At 32.9% G+C, this 15217-nt stretch overlaps 1 pseudogene; it reads left to right on the top strand.

Moving 5' to 3' along the window:
- Nucleotides 1-1592: 1592 nt before the first annotated feature.
- LOC133297634 (phosphatidylinositol/phosphatidylcholine transfer protein SFH6-like) lies at nucleotides 1593-15207 on the top strand (annotated as a pseudogene).
- Nucleotides 15208-15217: the final 10 nt, after the last annotated feature.

The raw sequence follows: 15217 nt of genomic DNA, 5'->3' as shown, positions 1-15217 counted from the left end.
AATTGACAGGATTTGTTACTTTAAATCAATGGTCACGATTGCTTATTCATTGATTTATAACTACTAAATCACTCTTTGTCGTCATCTTTGTTTTTTAAATAATTGATGTTGATCATTTAATCTAATCGTTTTTTTAACCTTTATTCAGTTTAATTCAAATCTTTACGTTTTTTGAAAAAAAAAACAGGATATTCATTGTTATTAAAACAAATGACTGTTTTATTCCATGAAATAACTGTTAAAAAACGGGATATTCATTGATTTATAACTACTTAATCACTCTTTGTCGTTGTCTTTGTTTTTTAAATCTTTATTCAGTTTAATTCAAAAACTTCACATTTATTAAAGAATACAATTCTATTTACTCGAAAAAAAATTAATTAGTAAAAAAATAAAATAATTATACATATCCCGACCTTTGTTCCTTATTTTCAGATTTTTAAATTTGAATCTTTTATTAACCTCTTGATTCAGTAGAATCAGGTATGAGTGTTTTGTTATTAGAAAAAACTTCTGTTTTATTCCATGAAAATCTCATTTATAACTACTAAATCACTCTTTTGTCGTCATCTTTGTTTTTTAAATAATTGATGTTGATCATGTAATCTAATCGTTTTTTTTAACCTTTATTCAGTTTAATTCAAATCTTTACGTTTTTTGAAAAAAAAAATGGGATATTCGTTGTTATTAAAACCAATGACTGTTTTATTGCATGAAAATCTCATTTATAACTACCGAATCACTCTTTTGTCGTCATCTTTATTTTTTAAATAATTGATGTTGATCATGTAATCTAATCGTTTTTTTTAACCTTTATTCAGTTTAATTCAAATCTTTACGTTTTTGAAAAAAAAAACAGGATATTCATTGTTATTAAAACAAATGATTGTTTTATTCCATGAAATGACTGTTAAAAAAAGGGATATTCATTGACTTATAACTACTAAATCACTCTTTGTCGTTATCTTTGTTTTTTAAATCTTTATTCAGTTTAATTCAAAAACTTCACATTTTTTAAAGAATACAATTCTATTTACTCGAAAAAAAATTAATTAGTAAAAAAAAATAATAATTATACATATCCCGACCTTTGTTCCTTATTTTCAGATTTTTAAATTTGAATCTTTTATTAACCTCTTGATTCAGTGGAATCAGGTATGAGTGTTTTGTTATTAGAAAAAACTTCTGTTTTATTCCATGAAAATCTCATTTATAACTACTGAATCACTCTTTTGTCGTCATCTTTGTTTTTTAAATAATTGATGGTTATCATGTAATCTAATCGTTTTTTTTAACCTTTATTGATTTTAATTCAAATCTTTACGTTTTCTGAAAGAAAAAAAAATGGGATATTCATTGTTATTAAAACAAATGACTGTTTTATTCCATGAAAATCTCATTTATAACTACTGAATCACTCTTTTGTCGTTATCTTTGTTTTTCAAATCTTTATTCAGTTTAATTCAAAAACTTCACATTTTTTAAAGAAGACAATTCAAAAACTATAAATCACTCTCATTTATACAATTCCTGATACGCATTATTCTTCAACGTCGGTGATTGCTTCTCTGTTTTTTCTTCTTACACAAAATATGAGTTCAAAATATGATTTTCTGAAGGATGTTAATCCTGCCAAGGAGGACTGGAGGATTAAGGTGAAGGTGGTTCGGACTTGGAAAGTTCCTAACTTTCAGCGTAAAAATTTGGAGGACAATCTTGAAATGGTTTTATTGGATGAACAGGTTGTGTTCTGTGTTTTAAAAATCTTCCATCTTTGTTTTGATCATTTTAGTTAACGTTGTTGACATAAGTTCGCTCCATTCTTTTGTAGGGTGGTAGGATCCACGCCACTGTCAAAGGTACCTTGCAGGTGCGGAATAAAATTACCGAAGGAGAGTGCTATTTTATAAAAAATTTGGAGTTGGATTCAATAGTGATGTGTTTAGGCCAACCAAGCATCAGTGTCGTTTGTCTTTCAACTTGAGGACTGATGTTAAATCGATTGTTGTTTCTGATATTTGTGCGAGTGATTTTGATTTTGTTGATTATAACATCATTGAGAAAGAAACGTCTGACTCCCCTTATTTAGTCGGTAATAGATTCTTCCTCAGTGTTATCCTTTTTTTAATTATTGTGGGTTTTAGTTTTTTCCCATACTCTTTGCTGCCTTTTTTTAATTTTTAAACGTCATTGGTTTATTCTGTATCATGACTATTTCCTTATTTTTAAACTCTTTGCGGTTATAGTTTTGTGTTTTTAATGTTTTGTCACGAGTAATCTTATTCTGTATCATTATTTTTTTCATTAACTGTATTTTTTATGTTTCTGTATTCGTTTTTTATTATTGCATAATTTTTTTCACAAACTCTTTGCTTCATTTTTTTTTTGTAGACGTCATTGGTTTAATCTCAGGAATTGGGAAAGTTTGTGATCGTATGGTTTCTGGTAGGAAGACAAAAATGGTGGTGTTGGAGCTTGACGACCTGAGGTACTTACAAATGTTTAGTTAAATGAATTATTTTTGTTCAGCTCTGTTAGCTTATATTTTACGCGTATTAACGTTGTGCTTGCTGCAACACACGTGTAGGGGTCATAAGTTGGAGTGCACTTTGTGGGAGCATTATGTGGATGAGGTCCAATCTTTTTGGCAGACAACCACGATCCTCATAACGTCCTGATAGTCCAACTAGGAAGGATTAAGTGTTTTAGAGGTATGTTTTTTTCAAACAACGTTGTTTTAATTTCATGAAAATCTCATTTATAACTACTAAATCACTCTTTTGTTGTCATCTTTGTTTTTATAATAATTGATGTTGATCATGTAATCTAATCGTTTTTTTAACCTTTATTCAGTTTAATTCAAATCTTTACGTTTTTTGAAAAAAAAAGGGATATTCATTGTTATTAAAACAAATGACTGTTTTATTCCATGAAATAACCGTTAAAAAAACGGGATATTCATTGATTTATAACTACTAAATCACTCTTTGTCGTTATCTTTGTTTTTTAAATCTTTATTCAGTTTAATTCAAAAACTTCATATTTTTTAAAGAATACAATTCTATTTACTAGAAAAAAATTAATTAGTAAAAAAAAAAATTATACATATCCCGACCTTTGTTCCTTATTTTCATATTTTTAAATTTGAATCTTTTATTAACCTCTTGATTCAGTGAAATCAGGTATGTGTGTTTTGTTATTAGAAAAAACTTCTGTTTTATTCCATGAAAATCTCATTTACAACTACTTAATCACTCTTTTGTCGTCATCTTTGTTTTTTAAATAATTGATGTTGACCATGTAATCTAATCGTTTTTTTAACCTTTATTCAGTTTAATTCAAATCTTTACGTTTTTTGAAAAAAAAAGGGATATTCATTGTTATTAAAACAAATGACTGTTTTATTCCATGAAATAACTGTTAAAAAAGGGATATTCATTGATTTATAACTACTAAATCACTCTTTGTCGTTATCTTTGTTTTTTAAATCTTTATTCAGTTTAATTCAAAAACTTCACAATTTTTAAAGAATACAATTCTATTTACTCGAAAAAAAATTAATTAGTAAAAAAAAAATAATTATACATATCCCGACCTTTGTTCCTTATTTTCAGATTTTTAAATTTGAATCTTTTATTAACCTCTTGATTCAGTGGAATCAGGTATCAGTGTTTTATTCCATGAAAATCTCATTTATAACTACTCAATCCCTCTTTTGTCGTCATCTTTATTTTTATAATAATTGATGTTGATCATGTAATCTAATCGTTTTTTTATCGTTTATTCATTTTAATTCAAATCTTTACGCTTTTTGAAAAAAAAACGAGATATTCATTGTTATTAAAATAAATGAATGTTTTATTCCATGAAATGACTGTTAAAAAAACGGGATATTCATTGATTTATAACTACTCAATCACTCTTTGTCGTTATCTTTGTTTTTTAAATCTTTATTCAGTTTAATTCAAAAACTTCATATTTTTTAAAGAATACAATTCTATTTAATTCAAAAAAAGGATAACAGTGAGGAAGAATCTATTACCGACTAAATAAGGGGAGTCAGACGTTTCTTTCTCAATGATGTTATAATCAACAAAATCAAAATCACTCGCACAAATATCAGAAACAACAATCGATTTAACATCAGTCCTCAAGTTGAAAGACAAACGATACTGATGCTTGGTTGGCCTAAACACATCGTTATTGAATCCAACTCCAAATTTTTTTATAAAATAGCACTCTCCTTCGTTGATTTTATTCCGCACCCGCAAGGTACCTTTGACAGTGGCGTGGATCCTACCACCCTACAAAAGAATGGAGCCAACTTATGTCAACAACATTAACTAAAATGATCAAAACAAAGATGGAAGATTTTTAAAACACAGAACACAACCTGTTCATCCAATAAAACCATTTCAAGATTGTCCTCCAAATTTTTACGCTGAAAGTTAGGAACTTTCCAAGTCCGAACCACCTTCACCTTAATCCTCCAGTCCTCCTTGGCAGGATTAACATCTTTCAGAAAATCATATTTTGAACTCATATTTTGTTTAAGAAGAAAAAACAGAGAAGCAATCACCGACGTTGAAGAATAATGCGTATCAGGAATTGTATAAATGAGAGTGATTTATAGTTTTTGAATTGTCTTCTTTAAAAAATGTGAAGTTTTTGAATTTTTAAACTCAAGACTATGTAGCCCATAAGCCATCATCATCTGATTATACAACCCGTCCCTTGTCTCAAGCTAGCCTGGGGATCTACCATCTGTTATTAATCAAGGCTCCTGATAATCAACGAATGATTATCTAATTCGGTGCTACTCCACTAAAGGCCCGAACTTGAACTCCAAGATTAACAACACTTATAACATGAATATGCATCGCATAGGGTTGATTGTTGAGTTTAATATGCTCTTTTCACTTAAGCCCAATAGCTTTAGTGAGAGTGAGCCCAAAAGACTAATTTCAACCCATGAAGCTTAGGGTTAGTCTTGGATTGGACAGAGTATATAAACTCTCTTTTCTCTCTAGTGCCTCCTAGGGTTACAGACATCAGAAACACAAAGAGGTCGACGTTCATCATCTGAACGGTTGCCCACACGAGCACCTGATCCCCCTTGAGTCATAGCCTGGAAGATTAACCGTAGAGCAGAATTGCGACCGTTCGTGGTGTGTTGCTGCAGATCGTGAAGCTTGAGGAGGAGAACAGAACGTGAGAAATTGTCACGCTCGCTGCTTCATCTCAGGTAATTAAAGCGGTGTTCTTCATTCCTCATCACATCGGTACGATGCGCTTCCGCGTTTCTGATGATAAACCTACAGTTTCATAACACAGGCCCTATATGAAATCAATGGCATTAAAATGCGATCAATGTAATATATATATATATATATATATATATATATATATATATATATATATATATGATTCTATACCATTTGCGAATTTTTCAATCATGTTATCTTATGGATAATAGTTAGTGAAATTGCTTCTTTAATTGAATTTTTTGCTGTCCATTTTTTTTACTTGCTGAAAATATTTACACCTTAGGTCCTTTAATTAATATATGGAAGCATTGAAAATTGGTTCATCTTTGACAAACGAAAGGTGAAACATATAGTGGGGCTGGAAAAAAAAATTACAAGATAACAAAAAAATCCATGTTACTTGAATGGTAGTTTTCAGTAGATCATTGACGATAGTGAAGAAAGCAAAGTCTATATGCAGTTTGTTATCCCTTGCTAGCAATAAGGTGTCGAGGGGTTAATTTTTTTTTAAGGATACTTTTGGTATTTTTTTTAAAGACTAACTCCGTTAACTTTAACTTTGGATGGAAAATCAAGTTAGAGGGTAAGTGATAAAAAAAATTTAAGTAGGGGTGTAAATGATTAAAATTTTTGGGGAGGGAAGTAAGTGATTCTAACTAAACTTTCAGGGTTTTTTTTTGAAGTTTTCCATTAAATTATGATAATAGTGCAAATACTTACAAAATTCAAAGGACAAAGAGAAGGTCTAAACAGTTCAACATCGATTTCAAATAATGAAAATTTAAAAGCAACAAAAAGAAAAGAAAAGGAAAATCGTGGTACGGTTAAGGAAGTTCCATATGGACTTTGCCTTATTTTCGGCGATGATCCAGTATTATTTTTTGTTTTTGTCTCTTTTGATGAGGATGATCCAGCTTCATTTGTTGACCCGTTATTATTATTTTTTATTTTTTATAATAGTTGAATGAAAGTATCTAATAAAATATAACAATTTGCAAATACCCATAAGAATTCTTAATGGAATTTATTAAATTTAAAAATGACTTTTGTTCTGGATGGCCCAAGCACTGGAGTGGCCCAATTACTTAGGCTCAACCCTCAGTTGGCCCAGTTACTTAAGCCCAACCCCCAGCCTTGTTCCGCATCAGCCCTTAGGGCTGACGTAGACCCTCGCGATCTCCAAGACTGCAGCACGTCCAAGAGATACACCAAAATGTCCCACTTCGGGACAATAACCACTAAAGGCAGTCGCCATAAGCACTGCAAAGGAACCTGCCCCCTTTGTTCAGCGCTGACATCGCCAGGTGCAGCGGTAGCAGCACTGCCATTGTGGCAGCGCCAACCACGCCTAACACTGCCATCATTGGTGTGCACCCCAAGAAGGGTTGACCCCCACCTCACCAACCCGCATCATCTTCCTTATAAATAGCCCTTAGGGGACACACCACAAGATCATCTTTTATGTACTGTAGTTATGCCCATTTACTTCTAAGTCATGCTCTTGTCATTTATCTGCCATTGATATCAACTTGCTACCTCTTGGAACTATACCTCATAGCCTGGTCTTTACCTCAGCTAGTGGTGTAATCCATATAATAACATTGCCCTCAAGGGTACATAGTGGGCTCACAGAACTGAACGGTACAACTTTAGAATCTAATTGGATGACTTTCTGTTTCAATAAATATCAAAACCAATTTGCATAAGTTTGGAGACGCGTTAAAATTTAAAAAAAATCAGATATAAGGTTTTATTTTATATTTGATGTATTTTAAAATAAAATAAAATAAAATAAAATAAGCCATGAAATTAAAAGGTAGTAGTACTAGGGGTGTTCATCAACCGATCCAAACCGATTCAAACCGCGCCAAAAAATCGATAACCGAATAAATCAAAAATCGAAAAAAAATCACAAATTTTAATTGAATCAGATCGATTTTCGGATGGGTTGATGAAAATCGATCTAATCCAAACCGATCTAATATATCAATTTCCCTCAACCTACTTGGGTCTTTCCTCAATCATAGCCCAAAAATTTTTAAGCCCAAAACCCATTAACCCATAAACTAAACCTAAAAAAAAAATTAGTCACATCTTAACAACAAAATTTCATTTGTTAGCTTCATATCTCATTGCAAAAAAAATAAAATTATATTATCATTTATTAATGCTTTTGTATTTAAAAAAGATTAAAAAGTCAATATATACAAAAGATGTTATTTGCACAATAATCATGAAACAAATTTTAGGATTTTTAAAAACCGAAACCGATCCAATCAAACCGAAAAAAATTAGATTGGATCGGATCGTATTTAAAAACAAAATTCAAATCGAATGAATGATTACATGATCAAATCGAAGGGATTGGATCAGATGATTTTTGCTTTCAAAACCGATCTATCGAGACCGCGAACACCCTTAGATAGTACATCTTATTTTCATTAAATAAAATAAAATTAAGGAAAATAGAACAAATTTTTTTTTTATTCATTTCCATTTTTCCTATTCGCGTACCAAATGCTATCTTTAAAATTTTTCCACTATTCTTATTTTAAAAAAATTGTATTATTCATAATTTTAAATGAACAGATATGACAATGTATACAAGTTGCTTAAGAAAGGTAACGTAATGTATTAAATATTGATTGATTCTGTTCTGAACCTAATTTGTGATCTCACTCTCAATACTGTGAGTTGTATTTTATTATACAAGAATTGATAAAACGACGCGTTTAAATAGATGAAAGTTACCACCAATAAAGCAATTAAAATATTTTACTCGATTGTCATGTCACGTATGCAAATGAAACAGAAACACCATTAACTTAAGTTAATAATTGCGCAACAAACAAACGAAGGAAGTAGGAACTAGGAACATAGTTTTTTTTTTTAATTGAAAATTCAGAAATTTAATTGTTAAAAAAAAAAAAAACAAATTAATTAATATAAAGAAACTAAAAGTGCTATTAAGTCTTTAAATTTAATTGCCTTATTTAATTTTTTTTTTTAATGTTTTGATTTTGCTAGGTTTTGAGGGGTTCTCCGTAGTGATGAGAAAAAAGAAAGGAGATCTGATTTGGAGAGCTCGGAGGATGAAAGGAGGACGAGAAAGAATGCTCTTAATGCTTCTTCCGAGTTAAAACATTCTCTGAAGAAAAAGAGCAGCAGTAGAAAAAGTGATGGACGGATTAGCTCAGTTTCCGTTGAGGAGCTGCAGGCTGTTGATGCATTTCGCCAATTGTTGGTTATGGATGAAATGCTTCCTGAAAAACATGATGATTTCAATATGATGTTAAGGTGATCATTACGTGTGTTAAGTTACTTTGATGATCTTGGCTCAACAGATGGTCTTATACCTGTATTTTCTTACTTTGTACATTATACAGATTTCTGAAAGCAAGAAAGTTTGATATTGAAAAAAGCAAAGCATATGTGGGCCGAATGCTACTATGGAGGAAGGGGTTTGGTGTTGACACTATTATGGAGGTAAAGGTCGATAGAATTTGGAAAAAATTCACTTGGCTTATTTATGTGACACGATTAACCTATTTAGTGATTGATTTCCTTACCATTGCATCCTCTGCGCTTCAGGATTTTGAGTTCAAAGAGTTAAATGAAGTCGTGAGGTACTATCCTCATGGTCATCATGGTGTTGATAAGGAGGGAAGACCTGTTTACATTGAAAGACTTGGAAAAGTGGATCCAAACAAAGTTATGCAAGTTACTGTAGGAACTATTGGATTTATGCGGAAGCTGTTTAGGACTTAGTACATTGGTATGCTTACCGAATCATCTTCGTTCACGATTACCTCTTAGTGTCTTAGTGCGCAGATCTCGTGTAGAATCTTCCCTTATATGATTCCTCTTCACGAACTGTTCACCTCTGCGCCGCAGCACGAACAAATCCCTTGATGCTGGACTGTGACAGATCTTCCAGACTATGTCTCAAAGGGAAACGGGAAGTGTGTGGGCACTCTCTCACTTTCAGGGAGATGACCTTACCTCAGCCTCTGCAACCACCAAGAAATACCTAGAGAGGCTGATGACCATATGCGTAGAATAAATATGGGTTCCAAGAAACTCTAACCCTAAGCAGAATGGTCTTTAGGTTTCTTGGGCTCTTCTTACACTCTAGACCCTATTGGGCTTTAGTGAAAGAGCAAAAAGTAGACCAAACACTTTAGTAGACCAAAGTGTTTTGATTTGAACACCTACATGCTTTTCTGCCTTAGACTAAACCTCTTGGAAATTTTCAAAAGCTTTAGAATTATGGCGCACTTGGTTCATCTGCCCAAATCCAGAGTAAACATTCATGTAATGAAGTACTTATCACTTCTTCTAGTCTGAACGCTAATTGGTCCACATACATTAGTATGTACCAGTTCCAGTTGAATAGTTGCACAAATCTTTTTGGCCCCTTGTAGGATTGCTTGGCCATTTTACCTTCCAAATAGAACTAACATGTGGCTTTTAGTTAAAAGATTCTTGGACTTTCAGTCCCTCTTTTAACTAAAACACGTTTCCTACTTGAGGTAATGTGACTCAATCACAAAGGCTAAAGTTATGTTTCATTTGAAACTTTTATTTCTTTGGTGAAAATCCTTGTTCATCATCCTTTCCATTCAACATAATAAATTGAATGAGATATATAACTCAAGTAATAAAGACAATTTAATATACCAGAATAAAAGAAAATGAACTTCTTATTGAAACTGAGGAATTAAATCGTACTATTAAACCATGTTTCCACAAAACAACTAACAGAAATAAAATTCCTCTTCAAATTCAGAATAATTAAACAGTCATTCAAAACTAAAGTCATAAATTATCAAAAGATAAAATAACTTGTTCTACTGCGAATGCAGACACAAGCTCCCATTTTCAAGCTTAAAATATCTTTGTCAATTGCTGACAGACATACCATGTTTGAACTACTGCAAAAAGTAACAAACATAATCTGTGATTCTTGAATATATGATTCATTCACTGATCAGGCCTTAATATACCCATGTCTGGTTCTTTTCATCACCTCTGGAAAAATTTTCTTTCAGTGTCCCTTCAGTCTGCACTTGAAGAACTTGCCTTGCGACTTCTGCATAGCAACTGGCTTGACAACTGATAACCAAGTTATTTTGTTCTTGTTACCACCCTTAGGTTTTCCCTTGGATTTAACAAGACTTTTAGCAAAAACTGCGTTGACTGCATTCTAGACACAACAAACATGTCATTAAGAGTCCGAAGCATCTCTAATCTACTCTTAACCATGTACTTTTGCTTATGCAAATGTTTGGAAAGACCGACAAGAACATAATAGTGAACTACCATATTTGTCCTTTTCTAATCTGAGTATTGCGTCCTTAGACGCATCCTCTGCAGGTTGCTATGGCCCTTGTACTGTCATGACAAATTTTAGCTTTCATGTTTTTTAGAACAATATAAAAAATTATTTTCCATTCTTCAAATTTAGTTCCATCTAGAGGTTTTTGACTCAAAATCATTTCTAAGATATTTTCTGAAAAACATATAAAGCACACAATTACAAACAAATAATGCAATAAACAAACGAAGGACAAGTAGATTCTCATAACTACTCTTGTTTATTGTTAACAAACTTTTAGTTTATCTTTACAAGGCTTACGATGGGCAAGTCATTTGTAAAAACCAAAATTGTTATTTGGGCCTTCAGTGCCATTGCCAGAGCCTCGATGCAAGGGTTAACAATTTTACCAAAGTTGAATGTAATTAACCATTGTTTAATTTCAAAATTATCCTTAGTGTCTAAGCATTGCCGACGATGGGCCTTTACTAAAATTTTGAAATTATTAAGATTTAATCTAGTGAAATCTGATTATCCTTATCCGATGGGGCTTCAGCGATAACCATTTCACTAATAAACCCACATGGAGCCCGCATGTTTTAAAATTAATTATTTAATTTTTAAAACCTTCACCCATTCAACATTTTTATTTGAGAATTTTCATAAGCCCCGTCGAATTCATTGTTTAATTTCAAAATTATCTTTAATAACTTAGTATTATCGACGATGGGTCGTACAATCCTTTATTAAAATTTTGAAATTATTAAGGCCCAATAAAATCCAATCACGCTTATTCGTTGGGGCCTCACATGATTATTTTATTGATAGGCCCACAATGCGCCTGGAGGTTAAATTATTTCTTAATTTAAATCTCCTCCCATAGATATTTAAGTCCAATCTAATAAAATCCAATCATGCTTATTCGATGGGACTTCACATGATTATTTTATTAATGGTCCTATAATGTGTTTGAAGATTAAATTAATCTCTTAATTTAAATCTCCTTCAATTCAACATAAGCAACATTTTCCAATTTTCAAGAATTATTTAATTGAGAGTATCCTTTGTTTGATTTCAAAAACTATATAAGCAAGAGCGCCGATAAACGTGCACTAAGCTTAACATAATTTTGAAAGCATTAAGGCCCTGAAATCCGGTCACTTTACGTCAGCGTGTGCTCCAAACAATCATGATACATGAATGTTGTATGCAGCGTGTGTTATTCAATGACCATTTCAGAAAACTCACAAATTACTCGCAAAATAAAAGAATTCTCCTAGAAAATTTTCTCTAATTATTTTTCTAGATTTAAATCATCCAAATAGCTGACTTAATTATTAATCTAGATTGTAACAATCATAATAATTATCATTTATGAGGATAATTTGAAATCAAAATAATTTCCATAACGATTATTTGTCTTGATGTTAATTATCCAAAATTAATTAATTCAATTATTAATTTAGATTTTTAACAAAAATATAATAATTATTAATTAAATTTTTTTAGGATAATTTAAAATCAAAATAATCCCATAATAACTATCATACTAGTCGCTGAAGACATAATAGCTATTATGCTCATGTAATCATACAAGTTATGCAACAATATGGCACCACCTATTCTATATGGCAAGTTATCGCAATAAAACATGTTATCAATCATATAATTCATACCAATCAATAAAAGCATTAAATAATAAAATCTAATTACTTTAATCCATGGCATTCCTATTTTAAAGAAAATAAAAAAAATGTTACAACTTTGGAATTCAACTTTCGTCTAGCCCATAGTATCTGTCTCAAGCCCTTTTAGGGTTTCCATGGGCCCAAAAGCCCAAAGACCCAATCCTTTGGCGAGAAACCCTAGGACGCGAAAGAGGAACCAGAGGAACCATAGCCGTCAGGTCTGCTGCGCCGTCACCCAAAGTCAACTCAAGCCGAAACTCCGAGGGAAGGATCGCCACATAGAAACGAGTGCACCGCCGCTGGAATCACCCAAAAAGGTGGCCGGACGCTCCCTCACTCTCTCTTTCTTTGCCGGAAAGTGGTGGCCACTCTCAGCCGATTGTGGCAGCGCGGGAAGTCTCTGATGGAGGCAATCCACCCACCGTTGCATTCGTCTTTCCGTCCTCTTTCCAACCATATATAGATCATTCCATTCTGAGATCAGGAAGTCCTCAAAAAGTCTTCGACAGTGCTGACTGCGCATCTTCCTCGTGATTTCTCGATCTTGAACTTTTACAAAATTTTGAAAAAAATACACAAAAATTCCTAAAATAAACAAAAACAGCAAGGAGGAAACCTAATCATATGGGATTAGCCTCCTTGTTACAAATTGAGAAATACACGAGAGACCCTAACCATGGATTAAATCATTTTTACCGATTAAAATTTAAGCTTTTATGAAAATGAATTATAAAATACACATGCTAGATTCATACCATAATCTTAGAACCCTAGGTGCCATATTTCAAGAAGCAAAACTAATTACATGAATAGTGAAACTAGATTCACATACCAATGTACAACCAAGGCTCTGATACCAATTGTAGGAACTATTGAATTTATGCGGAAGCGGTTTAGGACCTAGTACATTGGTTTGCTTACCGAATCATCCTCGTTCACGATTACCTCTTGGTGCACAGATCTTGTGTAGAATCTTCTCTTATATGATTCCTCTTCACGAACTGCTCACCTCTGCGCCGCAGCATGAACAAATACCTTGATGCTGGACTGTGGCAGATCTTCCAGACTATGTCTCAAGGGAAAACGAGAAGTGTGTGGACACTCTCTCACTTTCAGGGAGATGACCTTACCTCAGCCTCTGCAACCACCAAGAAATACCTAGAGAGGCTGATGACCATAAGCGTAGAATAAATATGGGTTCCAAGAAACCCTAACCCTAAGCAGAATGGACTTTAGGTTTCTTGGGCTCTTCTTACACTCTAGACTAGACCCTATTGGGCTTTAGTGAAAGAGCAAAACCTAACAGTTACTACTATGGATAGATATATAAAGTATTATGTGCAGGAGTTTGAGAAAGTTTTCGCCATCAAGTTTCCTGCATGCACAATTGCTGCCAAAAGGCACATAGATTCAAGCACCACAATCTTGGACGTTCAAGGCGTAGTATGTTGCTTTTAATTATTCCTTGTTGCATTGCATGTGAATTTCTATAACATTCAATATAATTAATGTTATAGTGTCAACTTTTAGAGCCTTAAGAACTTTACCAGGTCTGCCCGGGACCTTGTCATGCGATTGCAACAGATTGGTGATGACAATTACCCTGAGGTGCGCAATCTCAGTTCCTGTGTGATTTTTTATGTTCCTTTTTTTTGATTTCATCAGTTATCGAAAATTTTAAAGAGGAACATGTACTAATGTCTCAGTGATTAATGATTTATTTGTTCTTTTATTAAGTATACAGACTCTCTGCCAAATGTTTATCATAAATGCTGGCCCTGGGTTTAGGTTGCTGTGGAACACTATCAAGTCTTTCCTTGATCCCAAAACAACTTCAAAGATTCATGTATGTAAAAATGCTATATTTTAGCTGTCCAAGGCTCTTTCATGATGGTGTAAGGCCGCTGATAGTAAGGGTGTGCATAGATCGAATTGAACTGAATTTTTTGAAGAACTGAATAGAATTGGTTTAAGCGGTTCGGTTCAGTTTGAAACTGGTTCGGGTCGAACCTATTTTGAAAAGAAAAGAAAAGAAATAAAGTAATAAAACGGTTCGGTTCGAAACCAGTTCGGTTCAGTTCTTGAACTGGTTCTTTAAAAACCAGTTGGGTTCATGAATTGGTTTTCAAAAACTGGTTATGTTAAGTGCAGCGGTTCAGTTTACAGTTCAATTTTTTGCTTCTTTTGCATACCCCTAGCTGACAGTGCTTGATGCTTCTTTGGAAACATTACTTAGGTTCTTGGATACAAGTACCAAAGCAAATTGCTTGAAATAATTGATGCCAGGTACTTACTGGACCTTTTTTTTTTTACATGTTTTTATTCTTTCTGTATCTTTGAATTTTTGTAATTTTGTTTGTTATTTTAACTGACCAATTTTAATTTATTAGCATCGCTACCAATTTGTAATTTGTGTTATCCTTCAAAATGGCTAATACTTTTGTGAACTTAATGAAGTGATTTGCCAGAATTTCTGGGAGGTAACTGCACCTGTGCAGATCAGGGAGGGTGTCTCAGATCTGATAAAGGGCCCTGGAAAAATCCTGAAATATTGAAGGTTATATGCTGGCCTTGCCTTTTGATAGGTTCAACTGGTGTTCTACTATATTTATCTAGTTATATGCTTACTTTAAATTGCATGCGGACATTTTGCAGATGATTCTCAGCGGTGAAACATGGGGGGTAAAGCAGGTAGTAAAAGTTCAAAAGGACTGAAGGGAAGGTTATTGCGTATGTCGAACCACGATATCCAATGGTAATTTGTTGTATAACTTATTATTGCTTGAACTGACAGGAGGCCGATTTCTTTCCTTAATACCACTTCAGTGTCCTTTCATTACATAACTTTATTGATTATGTCACTTCTTTCTTGCAGTTAAAAGGCAGTGATACGTCCACAGCTGAATCAGGGTCTGAAGCTGAAGATTCTCCATAAGCTGAAGATT

The sequence above is a fragment of the Gastrolobium bilobum genome, unplaced genomic scaffold (assembly GCF_033153095.1).
Source record: "Gastrolobium bilobum isolate Gb01-03AN ecotype WA unplaced genomic scaffold, APGP_CSIRO_Gbil_v1 utg3870, whole genome shotgun sequence".
NCBI lineage: Eukaryota > Viridiplantae > Streptophyta > Magnoliopsida > Fabales > Fabaceae > Gastrolobium > Gastrolobium bilobum.
Note: the sequence above shows the minus strand (reverse complement) of the source record. Positions and strands in the feature narration are given on the sequence as shown.